Source organism: Elgaria multicarinata, chromosome 6, assembly GCF_023053635.1.
Source record: "Elgaria multicarinata webbii isolate HBS135686 ecotype San Diego chromosome 6, rElgMul1.1.pri, whole genome shotgun sequence".
Taxonomy (NCBI): Eukaryota; Metazoa; Chordata; class Lepidosauria; order Squamata; family Anguidae; genus Elgaria; species Elgaria multicarinata.
This window is the reverse complement of record NC_086176.1, coordinates 15,265,380-15,284,942: the sequence shown is the minus strand read 5'-3', so window position 1 is coordinate 15,284,942 and position 19,563 is coordinate 15,265,380. Positions and strand designations below refer to the sequence as shown.

General features: G+C 44.1%; 1 pseudogene; it reads left to right on the top strand.

Annotated features, from left to right (window-relative positions):
* The first annotated feature begins 13,357 nt into the window (after positions 1 to 13,357).
* Positions 13,358 to 18,735, top strand: LOC134400161 (transient receptor potential cation channel subfamily V member 6-like; annotated as a pseudogene).
* Positions 18,736 to 19,563: the final 828 nt, after the last annotated feature.

Genomic DNA, 19,563 nt, shown 5'->3' with positions numbered 1-19,563 from the left:
CCCCCCGGCCTGCAGGCATCACAGGCTGGGGGGACAGACAGCAGGAAACGCTGGCTGGGGACGTCATCGGTGGCGGCAGCACAGAGCAGCTTAGGACATCGGCGGCGGTGGGAGCACAGAGCAGGTGGGGACATGGGGGGCCTTTTTTTAAAAAAAATATACTTACCTGGCCATTGGTGCGCTCCTGCGCATGTGGCCGCTTTAAGGGGGGGGAAATGGCGGATGCGACAGAGCTTCCCTCGGCCCCGGCACGCCTCAGGTGTAGACGGGGCCGACAGGCCACGCTACTTATAGCACGGCCTGGCCCCTCCTCACTGCCGGATTCGGCGGTAGGTCTAGCAAGGCCCTAAGACAGCCTGTTGTGTTTCTCTTTACCTCCTGCCTTCTTGGGAGACAATAATGAGGCCTGTTAAGTAATCCACAAACCTTTATTCAAGCAATAAACATCTCTTCTCACCTGAAGAGAGTCTAATCTCTAGGAACTTTCCCCTAGGCAAAACTATGCAAACTGAGACAATTGTCTTTTCAAGAAGAATGGAAAGCCTTTTCTCAAGACGTGTTTTAACTTCAGAGAGACTAGTTCTGAGGCAGCTTCTGTGGGATGCGAGCCGGGTTGACTTTCTCTCGCCTTCCTTTAGCTCCACCCATTTTAGTCTGTAGTGTACTCTAGAATCAGCTAACCTCTCCGTGCTCCCCCACTCAGAAGAATATTGGCTTCCCACTGACTGTATGATTTGTCTTTGATGAGATAAGCTCCGGAGAGAGCTCCCAGCTGGTAAAGAGCCTGTGAGAGCTTTCTCCCCCACTGGTACAGGCTGGCCTGTTTCTGGCGCCGACTCCTCTACTTCAGAGTCTGATTCTGATTGATCACCTGAAACACCTTCTTCCATCCCAGGGAGAGCAGGGCTAGACATGACACAGCCTTCCCAAACCTGGTGCCCTCCAGATGTGATGGATGATAAATCACACTATCCCCAAACAACATGGCGAGTTGTAGTCCCACACATCTGGAGGGTGCCAGATTGAGAAAGGCCGTAGTAAGCCCTCTGGGCCAGGATTGCAGGGCTGGCTCTACCATTAGACACAGTGAGGCAGCTGCTCCAAATGTCAGTGGCAGTACTGTCCCATCACCCGTGTTGAAGCAAGATTGAACTGCCAATCCAGCTGGCTGGTATATGTGGTATGTGGGTGGGTGGGTGTGGGGGGGAGCATCTTATCCTTTGCTTCAGACAGCAAAATGTCCTGGGCCAGCTCTGCAAAATTACGTCACTGTCAACCATTACACAGAACTAGCCCTAAACCAGGAGTGGACAACTTGTAGTCCTCCAGATCTTTTGGCCTCCAATTCCCAAGATCCCTCACCATTGATTATGCTGGGATGGAAGGTTTCATTACTGCTGATGGAACCAGTAAGCCAAAAAACTGGAGGACAATAAGTTGCCCACCGCTGTCCTAAACACACACACACACACACACGTAGTAGTAGTAGTAGTAGTAGTAGTAGTAATTCTCATACCCATCCCAAGTACTCCTTCAAGAAGAGGGGAGGAGTTTATTTCTCTTGCCTCATTGCAGGACGCTATTCATGTGTATTGAGGCTTGAGATTTCTAAGGAGAAACACTGTGTACACAAATCTTATTAAAACCAGTAGTCCCCCCTGTGCCTTCAGATGTGTCTTTCCATTCTGACAATTTACTTTTGCCAGCTATTGATTTCAGGCTTCAGCATGCATAGCAAAGCACACAAGCTGAAGCCTTCACACCTTCTTTGGCCTTTAATATTCTGATCATATTCAGGGATCAGATGAGGCACCCGTTGATTAATTCCAAGAGCATCCATTGAAATGGAGGAAAGGTGCCAGACAAGCAGCAAAATCTGACCATGGAATCTATTGTGGTAGCAACATGCGAGTGACCGGAGTTTTGTTTGGGGTTAGTGAAGAAAACAGTCCCTTCCCACCCATAGACCTGCTTCACATGTAAGGACAACCTGGAGTATGGGTTGTTGCCTTACCCAGAGTTTACCCAGATTTATCTGCTTTAGGGAGGTCTGTCTTCAAGGAACCCTTTTGACATCAAGTGTCTGCCACAGAATTCCTGTAGTTAGTTATGAGAAGATATTGGAGCTTGTTCTAGGATGTGCAGTTCGTTCTGATGAAGCATCTAGTACAGCCTTCCTCAACCTGGGGCGCTCCAAATGTGTTGGACTACAACTTCCAGAATGCCCCAGCCAGTTGGCTGGGGCATTCTGGGAGATGCAGTCCAACACATCTGGAGCACCCCAGGTTGAGGAAGGCTGAAGTAGAATGACTAGACTCCCCCATTGCCCTTTTGCAAAGTATCTGTCAGGCAGACTTAGGCCATAGATTATCCCAGGTTCATCCCTGCCTGAGCGCTGGATGCCCTGTGTGGCACTTAGATGAACAGGTTTGACCCCAGGACAATCCTGGGATAAACCTTAGGTCTAGCTACGGCCTTAGCTGTCACGACCGATCTTTTTATTATTGAACCCCTGATAAGCTTCTAAGGATGCCCAAGTCTCCCTGGGATGTAAAGGTTAAAGACCACTGGTTTAGCACATCAAGAAGCCACATGGCCACAAAAATCCTAAATGGTCTCGGGGAGTGAAGTGGGTAAGTGTGGCTGAGAGCATGGTAACCTTGGCCTCCCTCCTTGCCTCTTCTCGTTAGGATGGCCAGTACTTACGCATCACAAAACAAGAGGAAATGCACCACCAAAAAAGAGGACATGGATTTGCATCACATTTACATGATGAGTTAGATGTACAGATGCAAATATGGAAACAATTGCTATAATTTAAATAGAAATGCAATTCATCTCACCATGGTGCGGAAGAATGTGGCAAGGTGACCCGTGTGTCTGCTCAGTCTGCTGACCAGGTGTTAACTGCTGAGCAATTTCAAGCCCCTTGTTCTCCCTGCTTATTGTAGGGTGGCCATATGGAAAGGAGGACAGGGCTAATGTATCTTTAACAGTTGTATTGAAAAGGGAATTTCTGCAGGTGTCATTTGTTTATGAGAACCTGGTGAAATTTCCTCTTCATCACACCAGTTAAAGCTGCAGGAGCCCTGCCCTCTTTTAAATCTGGTCACTCTAGTATAGCTCCTGCAGCTTTAACTGCTGTGATGAAGAGGGAATTTCACCAGGTTCTCCATATGTACAAATGACACCTGCTGAAAATCCCTTTTCAATACAACCGTTAAAGATACAGGAGCCCTGTCCTCCTTTTCATACGGTCACCCTAGCTTATGGCTCTTCATAACTTTAAAATAGATTTGGACTTGAGAGCCCTTCAAGCAGAGGACAACTTCAAACAGAGGACTGTCCTCTAAAAAGTAGGGCAGTTGCCCACCCAACATCTCATCTAGAGTACAAGTCTTTCTCTATGGAGACAGGAAATACTCTCTACAAAGCCCTGAATGGTTTTGTTTTGTTTTTGTCATATCCGGAGACTCTCCTGCGGGATCAGGCAAACTTCCAGCAACTTCCTTTTCTTCTTTTGCCTGCTAGTGGATCTGCGTATTCATCCTGGAAAAGTATTCCTACTTGATGGCCAAATTATTCTATCAACTTCCCAAACAATCACATGGAAATGGTTCATAAGACACCTTAAACCATGGCTTTAAACATGGTGGTTAAGGCAAAAAGCCCAGTCGTGTGTTCAGAAAACACCTTAAACCATGGCTTTCACCACAGTGAATAAGGCTTTCCCCCCCCCTTTATTCACCATAGTTAAAGCCACGGTTAAGGTGTCTTCTGAATGAGGCCATAGTGTCTCCAGTCTGGTGAACCTCCAGTCTGGAGGTGTTGAATCACTTTCAGCCTGAGGGCCGAATTCCACATCAGAGGAGCGGGGGGGGGGGGGGGGCTGCATTCCTGTGGTGGGTGGGGGTGAAGGCAAAAGGAGCAGAGCCCCAAATGCCAGCCTGTTTGTAGCTGAAAGCTTTGACTGCTTTTTACTGCCAGCAACTAAGCCCTTTGGAAAAGCATTTCAACTGCTTAGAATGGGGGATAACGGCAGAAAAGCTAGCCAACCACAATCGGTCAGGGCAAAGAGGGGTGAAGCCAGAGGAACGAAGGGAGTGTGTGGCCATCTGAGGAACCTGGAGAGCCAGATTTGCCTCCAGAACCTGGAGGTTCTGCACCCTAGCTCTAATCTATTAATGACAATGTAAGAACGATAAGTTCTCCTCATTTGTTCTTTTTTTATTCCCATTGCATGAGCGCTTTGGAGGAAGAGTCGAGTAGCATTGACGTAAAAACTAGAGTGTCCATTTCCCCCTGACATGCACACACCTAGAAAATAGTCTCAATATTGGACTTTGGCACACTTGGATTTGGCATAATTTATGCAACAGCATGGTGCTGAAGAGCTCAGTCTATCAGCCAGGAAGAGCCTAGTTCAATTCATACCTTAGTCATAGACTCATTGGGTGGCCCTAGGCAAGCCAATCACTCTTAGCAGCAATGTTGGGATAATATTGGTCTAGCTGGGGATGCTGAGAATTGTAGTCCAACACATCTGGAGGGCACCAGTTTGGAGAAAGTTGGAATAATAATAATAATAATAATAATAATAACAATAATAATAATAATAATATACCAGCCAACTTCAGCACACTTAACTCTCTGCTGTTTTGCATGTATAGCTTTCATACTATTACTATTACTACTACTACTAATCATAATAATAATGATAATAATAATTTCATTTGTATACTGCCTCATAGCCAAATCTCTCTGGGCAGTTTACAACAATTGGTATATGTTAATCATTTTAAGATTTAGCATAGTGATATTAGAAAAGCTATACATCTAACACAGCAAAGCCTTAAGTACACTGAAGATGGCTGGTATTATTATTATTATTATTATTATTATTATTATATCTCACTCATGGCAGTTTTTCTAGATGGACATGACGGGCATTGCCAAGTCATGCTGTCTTTTACAGATTCAGGAATTTCCTGACAATTGAGCTTGTTTTAAGTATTTATTATTTATTTATTTATTTATTTAAGGATTTTTATGCCACCATTCAGCCAAAAAAGGCTCTCACGGCGGCTTACAAAAGTATTTCTTGACAGTCCCTGCCCGCAGGCTTACAATCTAAAAGTGTGACTGCTTTCTGGATGTTGGTGTGGATGTATTTCGGTAGGCCAAGTTTCTGAAGGTTTTCTGTATAGTTTTTTTGATGTGATGCCAGTGACTGATGTGGCTAACAGAATAATTGTGACCTTTTCCTGTTGCCATAGTTCTTTGACTTCCATGGCCGGTGGTGTATATTTTTCTCTCTTTTCCTCTTCCTTTTCAACAACATTTTTGTCATTCGGTATTGCTATGTCGATGAGGTATGTGTATTTTTCTTTTTTGTCTATGACCGTTATGTCAAAACAAGGTATTGTTTTGTCTGTATGAATTGTTCTGTCCCAGTATATTTTATGATCTGCAATTTCCAAGATTGTTTCGGGTGAGTATGTATAGTATGGTGTAGGTTGTTTGATAAGGTTGAATTTAATGGCCAGTTGTTTGTAAATTATATTTGCAGCTGTATTGTGTCTGTCCATATAGTCCATTCCTGTCAAAATTTTACATCCTCCTGTTACATGGTTTATTGTTTCTTGGAATTGATGGCATTTCCTGCATAGGTCTGTTGTTACATTGTTATCGTTTATGAAATAATAATAATCATAATCATAATTATTATGATTATGATTATTATTATTTTCATTTGTATACTGCCCCGCAGCCAAAGCTCTTTGGGCAGTTTACAACAATTGGTATATATGTTAATTGTTTTATGAACCCAAATGCTATGCATTGTGATATTAGAAAAGCTATACATGCAACGAAACAGAGAGTTAAATATGCTGAAGATAGTTGACTAAATGTCCCTAAATAACTACTGAATTGTGGCCAAAGAGATCAACATTTCCTTCATTTAACGCATCTATTGTAATATTGAACGCTCAGCTGAAATGATATCCATTCAAGGGATACTTCAGACTTTCTTACCCATTTTTATAAGGAAGCACATTTCATTCAATAGTGGTTCACCTCATTTCCTTTGGGTACACTAGTCATGAAAAATATAATAACTGAATGGATCCCCCCACCCCTGTGGTTCTTGCAATACCACCCCCTTCAAGGCACTGCTTGTTTAACCCTCAATGGGCTTTCAGGAGAAACAGACCAGCTTTTAAAAGAAGGGCTTTCACAAAATCTGGGCTCTGCAACACTATCATGGAATATACATTTTCGGAATGTGGAAACTTGTTCAGAATCAACGACCTTTTAAATTGCATCACTTTCGTGAAGGGCTGTATAGCTGCTGTAAAAAAAAAAGAGGATTAAAAGATGATGTTACTACAACCTATCATCCCGCCCATCCTGATTCTACATTCTTTGGGGCGGCGGGTGGTGGTGGTAGTTGATCACATGCATAACAGAGCGTCCTCTCCCTCCACCTTCTCCAACCTGGTGCCCTCCAGATGCTTTGGACCATTAGTCTGATTCAGCATGGCTGTTTTTATGTTCTTATCTCCCATCACCCCTGACTATTAGCCATTCTGGCTGGGGGTGATGGGAATTGCAGTCCAAAACATCTTAAGGGTAGGTGCAAACATCTACAGTAGTCAGAACCCCAGCAGGGCCAGCTGTCAATCAAACCTGCTATGGGTCCTGTATGCAGGTTGGCAGGCAGCTACAAGCTGCCATTTTAAATTCCCAGAATGCCGTTGGGCAGTCTGGGGCCCTCCGGATGTGTTGGACTACAACTCCTATCATAGTCAACCCTAGAGTTATGCCCCAAACCCCAGCAATTTATTTTTTTGCAAGGGAATACAAATTTGTAAGATGGGGGCCCTCCCCCCCATATCCCTTTCCATGATGGTGGTTTATAAATGTAACAAATAAATAAACAAACAAACAAAGGTGGATCGCTCAGTTGCTCAGTGCAGCTGATTGGCATGCCTCTGAGCTCCAGGGTATCTCGGCACCAGGTACCTGCACTAAGCAAATGGAGAGATTGACCTGGTTTGCACAACACATCAACCCATCATAGGTTAATTTACCCTCAAGGAGCTGCTCCACAGGCAGGTTGTCATTATGAATATGCAATCCTCGACTGTGGTTTTTGACAGGGTTGTTTACTCCCGCCCCCAAAGCCCCCACCATCCAAGTTCATATGATATGACAACCCCAAAAATCCCTGATTGGGGCTGCTTATTCATAATTTTGTAAACCACCCAGAGAGCTTCGGCTATTGGGTGGTATAGAAATGCAATAAATAAATAAATAAATAATGGCAGCCGCCACACACCATAGTTCCTCAAGGGTAAATTGACCCTCCGTGGGCTGTTGCGTCCTGCACACTGAGTGATCGACTGCTGGAAATGGCTTTTTTATTCCTTTTATGCCCACGGGCTGCCCATTTACGCATGGCCAAAAAAAAAAGAGGACACCAATTTGCATAACTGTTGCATGGGCAAATCTATATGTTTAGGTGCAAATGTAGAAATAACTACAATTTAAAGAGAAATACACGACTTCTCACCAAAGTGGTGAAAACTTTCCAGGTGAGCAGTGTGCTTTCTCAGTCTGCTGTCCAGATGCCAACAGTGGATGGGCAACTCCAAGGCACCTGCTGGCTCTCCCTCCTGGTGGCTCTTTGACTTTAAAGCAGACCTGGACTGGACAGCCCATCAAATAGAGGATACCTTCAAACAGAGGACTGCCCAACCTAAAATAGAACACATGGCCACCCTAATTGAGTTGTGATTATTTCATCCTAAAACTAAGGTCTCAAGTTGTTACCTTCTTTAGCTTATTTATAGTAACCCCTTCTTGATTGGAAGTAATTATAGTGATGGATCTCCATCAATATGGATTTTTACAGCACCTCTGTTTGCATTCCCAGTATCTCTGTGTGTGTGCTGATATGGCATTAGAAACTAGTTAATCTGCTGGTGTGAATCAGTGTAGCTCTATTGACATCAATAATTCACACCAGCCGAAGATCTGGTACTAAATTATTAACAACTGGATGTGAAAATAAAACATATTTTGTTACTCTATATATTGAATTATCTTGCATAAATCTTTAATAACCATGAGGATTGGATTTAGAGTTCAGGGAGCAATTAAACCTCGAAGTTAGGAGGATATGGGAAAACACAAGTTTCAAAATATCAATACAGTGACTTTTCCCCCAGGTTATTTCTTTTTGGTTCTAATTCACAGGCAAATTGTCCTAGGCAATAGTAAGAGCCTGTGATTAAAATAAAATAAATCCATTCTAGATGGCTATTTCAATTCTAGCTACCTTTTCAAGATATTAATTCTTTCCATTAATTAGCAATTTGAAGGGTGTTTTCTGGGCCCTCAGCTGAAATGCTTCTTCCATCCTACTATATGAAAGTTTGCTAATGATATTGAAAACAATTTTAAAACTCAATAGAGCAATAGCTTCAGGAAATTGCTAGCTTTTCAATGGCATTAATTTTGATAGCATTAATTTATTACAAAAGCCAGAATTCATCAGAGATCTCCATTAAGAATACCGACTGTTTGTGTGGTGTGATGGCTGAGAGAGTGAACTGTGGGACCACAAGTCCGGGTTCAAGATTTGCCTCTGCCACAAATTCATTCCATAGCCTTGGTACCATTCAGGATCAGTCCTGCACCCCTACACTTCCAGCAAGGGGACAATCATATGGACTTGCCTTCCAGGACTCCTGTAAAGATTACTGAGAAAAATGCAGGTAAAATGCTTGAGTACTCACATTTGTTTGTTTTTATGTTTAGGTGCCAATTTAGAAATAATAATATGGTGACCATATGAAAAGTAAATCTTCTATATTATTCTTAAATAAGATTGGACTTGTTCAGCCCTTCAAACAGAGGACACCTTCAAGAGAGAGGACTGTCTTCCGAAAGTTCTTCAAATAGAGGACTGCCTTCTGTAAAAGAGGGTACATGGTCCCCCTAGGTGGCAGCGAGGGTCTGATCTATGCCACCCAGCAATGGTTTCATGATACCAAAAGGCTGAATCCAAGCTCTCCAAGCAAAAAAGCTTTTCAAGCCAGAAAAATGAGACTGGGTGATAATATCACTAGCCAAGGTTCTCCCATGTCGAGAGTAACCATATGAAAAGGAGGACAGGGCTCCTGTATCTTTAACAGTTGCATAGAAAAGGGAATTTCAGCAGGTGTCATTTGTATATATGGAGAACCTGGTGAAATTCCCTCTTCCTCACAACAGTTAAAGTGCAGGAGCTATACTAGAGTGAGCAGATTGAAAAGAGGGCAAGGCATCTGCAGCTTTAACCGTTGTGATGAAGAGGGAATTTCACCAGGTGCTGCATGCATACAAATGGCACCTGCTGAAATTCCCTTTTCAATACAACTGTTAAAGATACAGGAGCCCTATCCTCCTTTTCTAGATGGTCACCCTAAATAATAACTATAATTGAAACAGAAATACAAGCCATCTCACCAGAGTGGTGAAGACCGGCCAGGTGAGCTGTGTGCCTCCTCAGTCTTCTGTCCAGATGACAACTGTTCATGGGCAACTTTAAGGCTCCCTGCTTGTGGCTCTTTATATCTCGGATGGGCAATTCCAAGGCCCACGCTGGTTCTGCCTCCTGATGGTTCTTGGACATTAAACCAGACCTGGATTGGAAAACCCATCAAATAGATGACACCTTCAAACAGAGGACATTCCTCTGCAAAGTAGAACAGCTGGCCACCCTATTTGACATATGATCATTTCATCCTAAACCTGAGGTCTCAAGTTGTTCCCTTAGATTTGTTTGCTTATCCATAGTAACCCGTTCTCGACTGGAAGTAATTCTTGTCATGGATCTCTATCAATATGGATTTATACAGCACCTCTGTATAAATCTAGGTTCAAACGACATATACTTAAAACTGTGGGCCCAAGAATTTGTTTTGAGTACCAGAACTGAATGGAGCACACAGTCCTTGCACACACAAATCCAGTCCTACTTACCCTAAACCTTTCAGTAGCATCACTAAGGCAGGGTGGTGGGAAATAGGGGTGTGCACGGACCCCCCGCTCCGCTTCACTTGCAGATCCGCCATTTTTCGGATCGGGCCGCTCCGCCCCGCCCCCGCTCCGCCCACTTCCGCTCCGCTCCGCCCGGAGCTCCGGATCCGGATCCGGAGCTCCGTTTCCCCCCCCCATAGGCTTGCATTGAAAGCTAAAAAATTATACAACTTTTTTTCTGTTCAAGTTAGAAACCTCATGTTTGGCACCATGACACCTCATGGGGATATACACACGCACGCCAAGTTTCAAAGCAATCCCATCATCCCCTGATTTTTGGCGAATTTTTGAAAATCGGGCACCCCACACACAACATCCCTGCGAGGTGTGTTAAAAAACACGGGGAAAAGCCCGTTCAGATGAAGAAAGAGAAGTTTCCCAGAATCCCAAGTTACCTGTTTTGCCTATGCCCTCCTCCAACTTTGGGATCATCATGACCGGGAGCTGACTCTGCCCCTCAGCCCTTTGAAAAAGGTATTTTTCCCGCCGATTTTTTAAAAATTTCTAGCCCGCGACCCGTACGATGCAGAAAGTTGAGAGTGGTCTCAAAATGACCCCCATCCACGACTCTCTGTACACAAGAATTTTCAGAATGATAGCTTAAACCCCCCCCCAGTTATCCCCGATTCTTTCCCTCAATGCAATCCTATGGGCGAAAAGCCGAAAATGCAGTTTGAGCCGCGCGGTTGACCCGATTTTCACAAAAATATAGCCCGCGACCCGTACGATGCAGAAAGTTGAGAGTAGTCTCAAAATGACCCCCATCCACGACTCTCTGTGCACAAGAATTTTCAGAATGATAGCTTAAACCCCCCCCCAGTTATCCCCGATTCTTTCCCTCAATGCAATTCTATGGGCGAAAAGCCGAAAATGCAGTTTGACCCGCGCGGTTGACCCGATTTTCACAAAAATATAGCCCGCGACCCGTACGATGCAGAAAGTTGAGAGTGGTCTCAAAATGACCCCCATCCACGACTCTCTGTGCACAAGAATTTTCAGAATGATAGCTTAAACCCCCCCCCAGTTATCCCCGATTCTTTCCCTCAATGCAATCCTATGGGCGAAAAGCCGAAAACGCAGTTTGACCCGCGCGGTTGACCCGATTTTCACAAAAATATAGCCCGTGACCCGTACGATGCAGAGAGGTGAGAGTGGTCTCAAAATGACCCCCATCCACGACTCTCTGTGCACAAGAATTTTCAGAATGATAGCTTCAAAAACAACGTAGTTATGCGCGATTATTTGCCGCAATGCAATCCTATGGCGAAATGTTTTCAAGATGGCGACCGGAGCGCTCCGCCTGAACTCGGAGCTCCGAAAAACGGCCGCTTCTCTTCGCCTTGCTTCTAGGGGGTCCGCGGTCCGCTCCTACTCCGCCTCTGGGTAAGGCGGAGCAGGCCAATCCGCTACTGCTTCTACGCTCCTAATCGGAGCGGAGCACATCCCTAGTGGGAAACTCCAGGGACTTTGTTGCGGCTCCAGGGAGCCCAGAAATCCTTGTCAATCTACTGCAAATCACCTAGAGCTCTACCAGCATATCCAGAACTACCTTCTGCCCACCCCCCCGGCTATATGAACGCTCATGTTAATGATAATAATTAGCATCATTCCCACATCTCTAATGCCAAAGTGTTTTAACTGCTACAGCATAGCCATTAAAAGACTGAGCTACAAATTTGAATCTCGCCTTTGCCACAAACTCATTAGATGACCTTAGGTGGTTGCTGTTGTTGTTTCTATACCACCCCATAGCTGAAGCTCTCTGGGTGGTTTATAAAGATTAAAAACCATTACAAATACATTATAGAAAGAGCTAGACAATTTACACAGAAACAGATGTGACACCCACAGACAACATATATCTAAAAAACAATTTTAAACCATCAACCATAAGACAAATCCATAAGATTAAAAACATCATATGCTGCCAAACACCTGAGAGAAGGGGAAAGTCTTAACCTGATGCTGAGAAGATAACAATGTTGGCACCAGGTGGGCCTCGTTGGGCAGATTGGGGGGGGGCACGACTAAGAAGACCCTCTCCCTTGTTGCTGCCTTCCAAACCTCCCTCAGACTAGGCACCCTTAGCTGCTGAATGTAGTGTTCGGGTAGAGGCGCTCCATCATGTATATGAGGACAATAATGACCTACCTTCAGGATTGGCTCTATGTATGAGGAAGCCCTTAGGAAAGAGCCCTGTGTTAGGATTGCTCTGCTTCAGTGGGCCCCTGGCTATGGGGCTTACCTGGTGGGAGACTGAGTTGAGTGGCTGAGAGTCACCTTTTTAAATCTCTTAGAATGCCCACCCCCCTCAAGCAACATGAGGTCAAGGACATTTTGGAATGGTGGCTCAGAGACCCAACTCCTGGCCCAGTGGCAAGTGTTAACACTGGCTTGGGCCTTGGCAGATGTCCAAGGATGCCAGCTGTTGCTGACACTGGGCCTGCCTACCTTACAGGGTTGTTGTAAAGATGGCAACAAGATAATGTCTCCGGAGTGCTTTGAACATTATAAAAAGCACTGCATCAAATGCTAAGCTTTTGTCAATAGTCACATGATCACGCGATGGCTCCAGAGGCTCTATGTGGGAGTCACAGATGTTGCCATGTACCTGGCTAGCACATCATGTGCCTGACAAAGGACTGACAGAGAAAGAGGACGGGGAAAGAGTTCCAAATGCCTCTTGCCGCAGACTTCAACATGGTGCCTTCCAGTAGTTTGGTGCTACAACTCCCATCAGCCCCAGTGGAAGTTGTAGTCCAAAACCTCTGGAGGGCACCAGGGTGAGGAAGGCTGCAAGATCCTCCCATGTCAAAGTTTTTTAAAATAGCAACTTTGCATTGAACGTTTCCCATGACACAAATTCCCCCTAAGAACTCCAAAGGGGTGTCTTGACAGTGTCCTTTTGCCACTCCTTGCTTCAAAACCTTGAAGCATCACAGCTTTAGGGTGGGAGGGCAAATCCCCATGGCAGGGGGGAGCATGGAATCTGCCCTCTGCCCAGCCTTCCCACGCGTCCCCCCAACCAATCGTGAGCCTCAACCAGCCCCAGGAATGCCCCCAGCCTCGATGTGAAGTGAGGACATCACTGACAAACAGTGGTGACCTCAGAGCGAATGAAAAAGTCTCTGTAAGTCAGCAACTTTTAAAGTGTGCAGTTTCGGGGAAAAGCCCATGGTGGGTGTGAATGGGCGGCTGCGTTGTATAAATTGCACAGCCACCATAGTGTATAGATAGCCCCCAAAATGAGTTCAAAAATCACTTGATAATGGGGGAAAAGGAGGTATGTGTGAATCCGTCCTTGGATGATACAAGTCTAAAACCCTCTTCTGGAGAAATTTAAGATTATTTTGAGGCATGTGCAAACAACTTGCACGCAAATAGTTTTATTGTTTTAGATTTGCTCTAAGCTGCCTGGAGTTGACTCTGTTGAAACGGAGACATGCAGGCTGGCAATCTCCTCATTAAATAAATACTGTAAAACATCCTTTTATTTCAGGCTTTAGCATCCCAAGAAAATTCAGGCATGCGTGTAACTAGACATTTTCTGGTGGCTGGAGCTTAGGGAGAGATGCAGGACGGGCTGGGTGCTATAAAGCTACGAGAAGCAGCAAGGAATCTCAATAAATGGAAAGACGCTGTGAATCATTGCAGAGCCTTTACATTAATTGGAAGGAAGCTAGAAGTAGGCATTCTTCCCTTTTTAAAAAAAATTAAAGTGAAATCATCATCATCATCATCATCATCATCATGAAAAGGACCAAGAACATCTCTGAGGGGCCGTACCCCTGCCACCCACCCCACACCCCACGGCCTACAGTTTGGGGCAAATAAAATAGCGATGCCTTATCTGTCGTCCCCCTTTTATGCATTTCTCTATTTAAAGGCTTAGAGGGGAACTGTAGCAGCTAATCAGTCTTTTCCCTTCATAACTTCCGTTATTATGAAAATTATGGCTTTATTCAGGGGGATTTAATGATGTGTAAATTTAAATTAAATAATAGAATATAATCCCTCGTATATAGAGGCTACTCAGGCTGTGAGAATTTACTGCGCCACAGATACTCCAGAGGATAATGGGTCATTTTGAAATGGCTATTAACTAGAGATGAATTCTCTGTTATTTATAACTCCTCTGTAATTTTACTCTTTCCCCCCCGTTCTCTGATCTTTGCTTCCCCCCTATTTCTCGCCTTTTAACTTTGCTTTAGCTAGGGGTGATATTTGATAATACTGGCATAGAATTATGGTCAACCCCTTCTTTGCTTGTCTAATACAGATATTTCATGCTAAGAATAATTATTTCAGCTTTATTCCTACAATCCAGCCACCTCCTGCCCTCCACCCCTCCCTGTTTGCATGGGGTTTCCACTGTCTGTGTTGGTGGGGGTCTGCAGCAAATCTACTAGACTATAAAAATGTTTAACAAGCCCACTTATTTCCTCACCCCTTTGCATTACCCTTCCAGAAGAAGTGTCTCTGCCTACAGGCAGGAACTTCTTCTTTTTGAATCAACTCAGAGCACAGGTTCAGCCAAAGTTAGGCACTTTTAAATCCCACAGATTTCAGTGGGACAGATGGGGAGCATAATGTATTGTGACTGAAAAGTAACTTTCATTTGGATTACAGTTTTGGAGCCTCTCTTTGGGATGGCTGCCACGACACAGGCTCTGACCACCAGACCTCACGTCTGCCACCACTTCTTATGGGGCAACACAGGCTCTGAACACCAGACCCGGTCGAGGCTACTCCCTGCTCAAGCCAAGCACCACCACTTGATACTCCTGAGGTAAGGGATAAAAGCCCACCTTCCTCCAAACTATGTGGAGAAAGGGGTTTAAAATGGAGAACGGATTTTAATATATATAATAATGTGCTGTGAGTTATATCTGCTTAGGTGAATGATTGTCAGAGTGGGTGCTAAATGTGTAAACTTAAGATGATAAATGCCAAACAGACACGTGGGATTTTTGTGGTAGTTTTAAAAACAAAACAATTAAAATTTATTTTTAAAAGTTCATAAGCTTTGTTTCAAATAACAACATTTAAAAACCTTTTTGAAACCTTTCATACAATCCTGTCACTCTCACATCCGCGCTTTCCTTTTTCTCATACAATCACTCTTGAACTTTCTTTATTATCAGTATTGATTAATATACTTCCATTACGTGCACACCACACTCTAAAGACACCACTCACTACACTGACTCTCAAATTTCCCAGAACTTAAGTACCATAAATACAGAGAGCACTACAGACTCTCAGAGTACCTAACAAGTCTCCCTGAAAAGCTTTCCTGAACAAGAACAAGAACTCCCAATCCCCTCCGCCCTTCCCTTATATATCCCTCCTCCCCGCTCCCAAGACATTCTAACTCCGCCCACTCAGGCCAACATTCTAAAAACCACAGACTTACAAACTGCAGACATATATTTAGAATTGACTTGTGGGGTGTAACGCCACAATGGCGGCCCAGAGAGAAACTCCAAAAGGAGGCAGGGAGGGAGGATGCATCAGTGTGTGTGTGTGTGTGTGTGTGTGTGTGTGTGAACGTGTGTGTGGTGTCATACCTGACCCAGGCCAAGCACAGGATAACTCTGATGAAGACACTGAGCTCCTGACCCTAGTGAGACCGCTAGGCAGTTCTGGCATTTGTGGGGAAGCTATACCAGGCCCTTCAACACTGGTGAACCCTGAAGAAGCCCCAGACAGGACCACCAAGGACTATACCTTGTCCATGGGGTTGGAAGAAAAAGCCAAGCATCTGCCTAGCTCTAGAACACACTGGCTCCAGAAGGCTACCAATTGGAGGCAAAGCACACATATCAAGAACTGTGACAACTGGGCTACTTGGGAGTAAAGGTCTCCTTGTGAGGAGAGCTCTCCTCACAAAGAAGACTTCTTCCAGAAGCTTCTGATATGACAACTGTGTCCTGGGTGGGGAAAGCACATCCAATGGAGTTCTGAACTTTTGACAACCACCCAATAGGACTTCATGGAAATAGATTCATGGTGTAATAATTAGTCTTTCTTGGAGCTCATTGTCACTTCCAAAAAACAAAACAAAACAAAAACTCAGAGGCACGATGGATCCTAGACCTAACCCCTGGGAATGAGCTGGTAAGCCTGAAGTGGAATAAATATGAATGGTCATATTATTTCTGTACATCCTACTGTACATCCTGTGTATGATTTGCTTCACAATGCGTTGCACCTACCAGCCTCTGAAAAAAGAAAAAAATATATGTAAAAAAACGCATATATGTTCAGAAACTTTTGAAGGAGTCCTATCTGACTCCCAAAGATTTATTTATTTATCTAGTTATTTTATTACATTTATATACCGCCCCGCAGCCGAAGATCTCTGGGCAGTTCACAAAAGCTAAAAACAGTAAACATTAAAAGTATACAAAATTTAAAAACCATCAGAGACATAAAAACAACAGTATAAAAACAGCAGGATCCATTTAAAACAACAATTCTGGGGGCCATTAAAAAACAAACTTAGCGTTCAATGCCGTTAAATGCCTGGGAGAAGAGGAAAGTCTTGACCTGGTGCCTGAAAGATAACAATGTTGGCACCAGGCGAGCCTCATCGGGGAGATTATTCCACAGTCCGGGGGCCACCACCGAAAAGACCCTCTCCCTTGTTGCCATCCTCCGAGCTTCCCTTGGAGTATTTATTTATTTATTTTATTTTATTTTATTACATTTATATACCGCCCCACAGCCGAAGCTCTCTGGGAGGTTTACAACAATTAAAAATAGTAAACATTAAAAGTATACAAAAATTAAAAAAACATAAAAACAGTATAAAAACAACAGTATCCATTTAAAAACAACAATTCTGGGGTCCATTAAAAACAAACTTAACGTTGTTAAACGCTGCTAAAATGCCTGGGAGAAGAGAAAAAGTCTTGACCTGGCGCGGAAAAGATAACAACGTTGGCGCCAGGCAAGTAGGCACTCGGAGGAGGACCTTAGATGTTGAGTGCATTGTACGGGTAGGTTCATGTTGGGAGAGGCTTTCCATCAGGTTTTGCGGTCCCAAGCAATGTAGGGCTTTATAAGTTAAAACCAGCACCTTGAATTGGGCTCAGAAACATATAGGCAGCCAATGCAAGTGGGCCAGAATCGGTGTTATATGCTCAGACCTCCCCCACCAGCTATCAATCTGGTCGCCGCATTTTTCACAAGCTGCAGCTTCCGAACCGTCTTCAAAGGCTACGATTTCAGACTCGTAGGTGAGCTCATCACTCTTATAAGACACATAGTGATACTCATTCTGGAGATTCCAGATGTCTTTAGTGTTGGTATTACCAAATACTTTGGGCAAACAAGGTAGAGGGGATCTACACTACTGCTTTTAAAGCGCTTTAAAGTACTTTGAAAACGTTTTGAAACCTGTATATGCAGTGTGTCCTGGGCCCCAACAGTTGTCAAAACTGTTATAAAGCGCTTTAAAGCGCTTTAAAGCAGTAGTGTAGATCCCCCCCGGAGAACCTTTCCATGTCATCATCACCACATAAGCTTGTATGGGTCTCACTAACACCAGTGGAGATGTGGTCCCTGTGTCCTTTGTTCTGGTGCAACACTATGTACTTTATACAAGGATTTCAGATCTTCACCATCATAATCCAAAAAAAGATCTTTGGAGACCTCTTAAGATTCTACTGGCTACTGGTGGTGGGTGATGCTTGGCTTTGCATCTGCGTTTTATGTAATCTTCCAAAGAGAAGACCCAGATGAGTTGATGGATCATTGATTGACTTGCTGACTTGCCTTTTATGTATATCTATGCCAGGAGTGACAGGTGTTAATCAAAGGCTTGAACAGCAGATGCCAGTGATTGACGCCTTGGAGCTGTTTTTTCACAAGTGCTTCCAGCATTTAAATAAATACAATTTCAATAAGCAGTAACTCTTCGAGCTTCATCCCATGTACCCACTTCCCTCGGATTATCCCCATAGCGTTAAGCTTTTGCGGTTATTGTTGTTTTTGCTACCAGGCAACAGCAATCTTTTGCATACCAGGAAGTGAGTTTAGGGGGGAAATGTAAAAAAAAAACCATAAAAAAAATCAACAGATGACCCAATTCAATTCAAATTTGGTATGCTTAAAGCTCTCTCTAATATCTATTACTGTGCCAATTTTGGTGACTTTATCTTTAAAGCTTACGCAGATGGAAGCATTTCTTTAAAATCCTGCTCCTGCGCCCCAGCGGCGGCTTGGAAGATACGCTCAGAAAGTAGGGGCTAAATAGGGCGAATCTTTTTGCTTTGAAGCACAATTAAGGCAGGATGCCTGGGAGTACTTCACAATCAGAGCAGATTATAAGGTGGAAAACTTCTGAGTCCTTTGCATGCAATTCACAGTGATTGCACAGTATAACACTGGTATGATAAAGCTCTTATACTGCAGTGAGTCTGTTGCCGTTCTGTCTCTCCTTTCCCCAGTCTCCAGAAGTGTCCCTTCAGTAAACACAAACCCTAAAAGTCCCACTTTCAGCTTCAGCCAAGCCTCACACACAGCATAGATACTTTGCTCTCTCAGGAATGGACACTTCTTCTGTTAACAGTAATTACTCTCTTTCTCTGTCAAACCTTTTATTCTCAGTCTGCTGCTGTCTCACGTCCTTATTCTTGACTTAGGCCATAGCTAGACCTAAGGTTTATCCCTGGATCATCCAGGAGTCAAACCTGTTCATCTAGGTGACACACAGGGGATCCAGTGCTCAGGCAGGGGCGAACCCTGGATGATCCCAGGATAAACCTTAGGTCTAGCTGTGGCCTTAGTCTTCTGTTTTCTACTTCATCTCATGAAGACTTTCTACAGCTTCCTTCCCTGTCAGCCATGACTCCCACATTCCAGCTCTTCTTTCTCTCCCCCTCCCACCACATCAACTTGCAACATTCTTTTGCTGTATTTGTGGCAACTTGCTCCCTTCGCCCTGCCCCTGCTGTATCTATCTGATAATTTCAGCTCCTTCTGCACTACCACAACCACCAAGAAATAGCCTGTTCCTTCCTCTTCCTTGTGGGAAAAGGGAGTAGGAGTAATCTTGTGGTTAGAACAGGATGAGGTTTTATTGTCATGTGTAGAACTGTCCTTCATGCACACACATGCATTGAGAGCATGTTGTACTGTTGATTTCACACTCCCTCGATCCCTTGGAGCCACTTAGTACCACAACACAATTTTGCTGCAAAAGAGAAAAGAGCACGCCCCCCAAAAAACCTCCTGCAATGGTCAAACTCTTTTGCTATGAACCACCTATAGCAATACCACCCTGAAGATGCCAACTGTGCATTGCCAAGGTCAGGATCAGGAGTCGTGGCAGGTTTAGCCTAACAGTCTCACTCCACACCCACAGGAGAATTGTTGAACTCTCCTCCCCAAAGAAACACATTTCAGAAATCTGAAAATGATGGGCTGTCTACACTATAGGCTTTGCATAGAATCCAGGGAATGCTA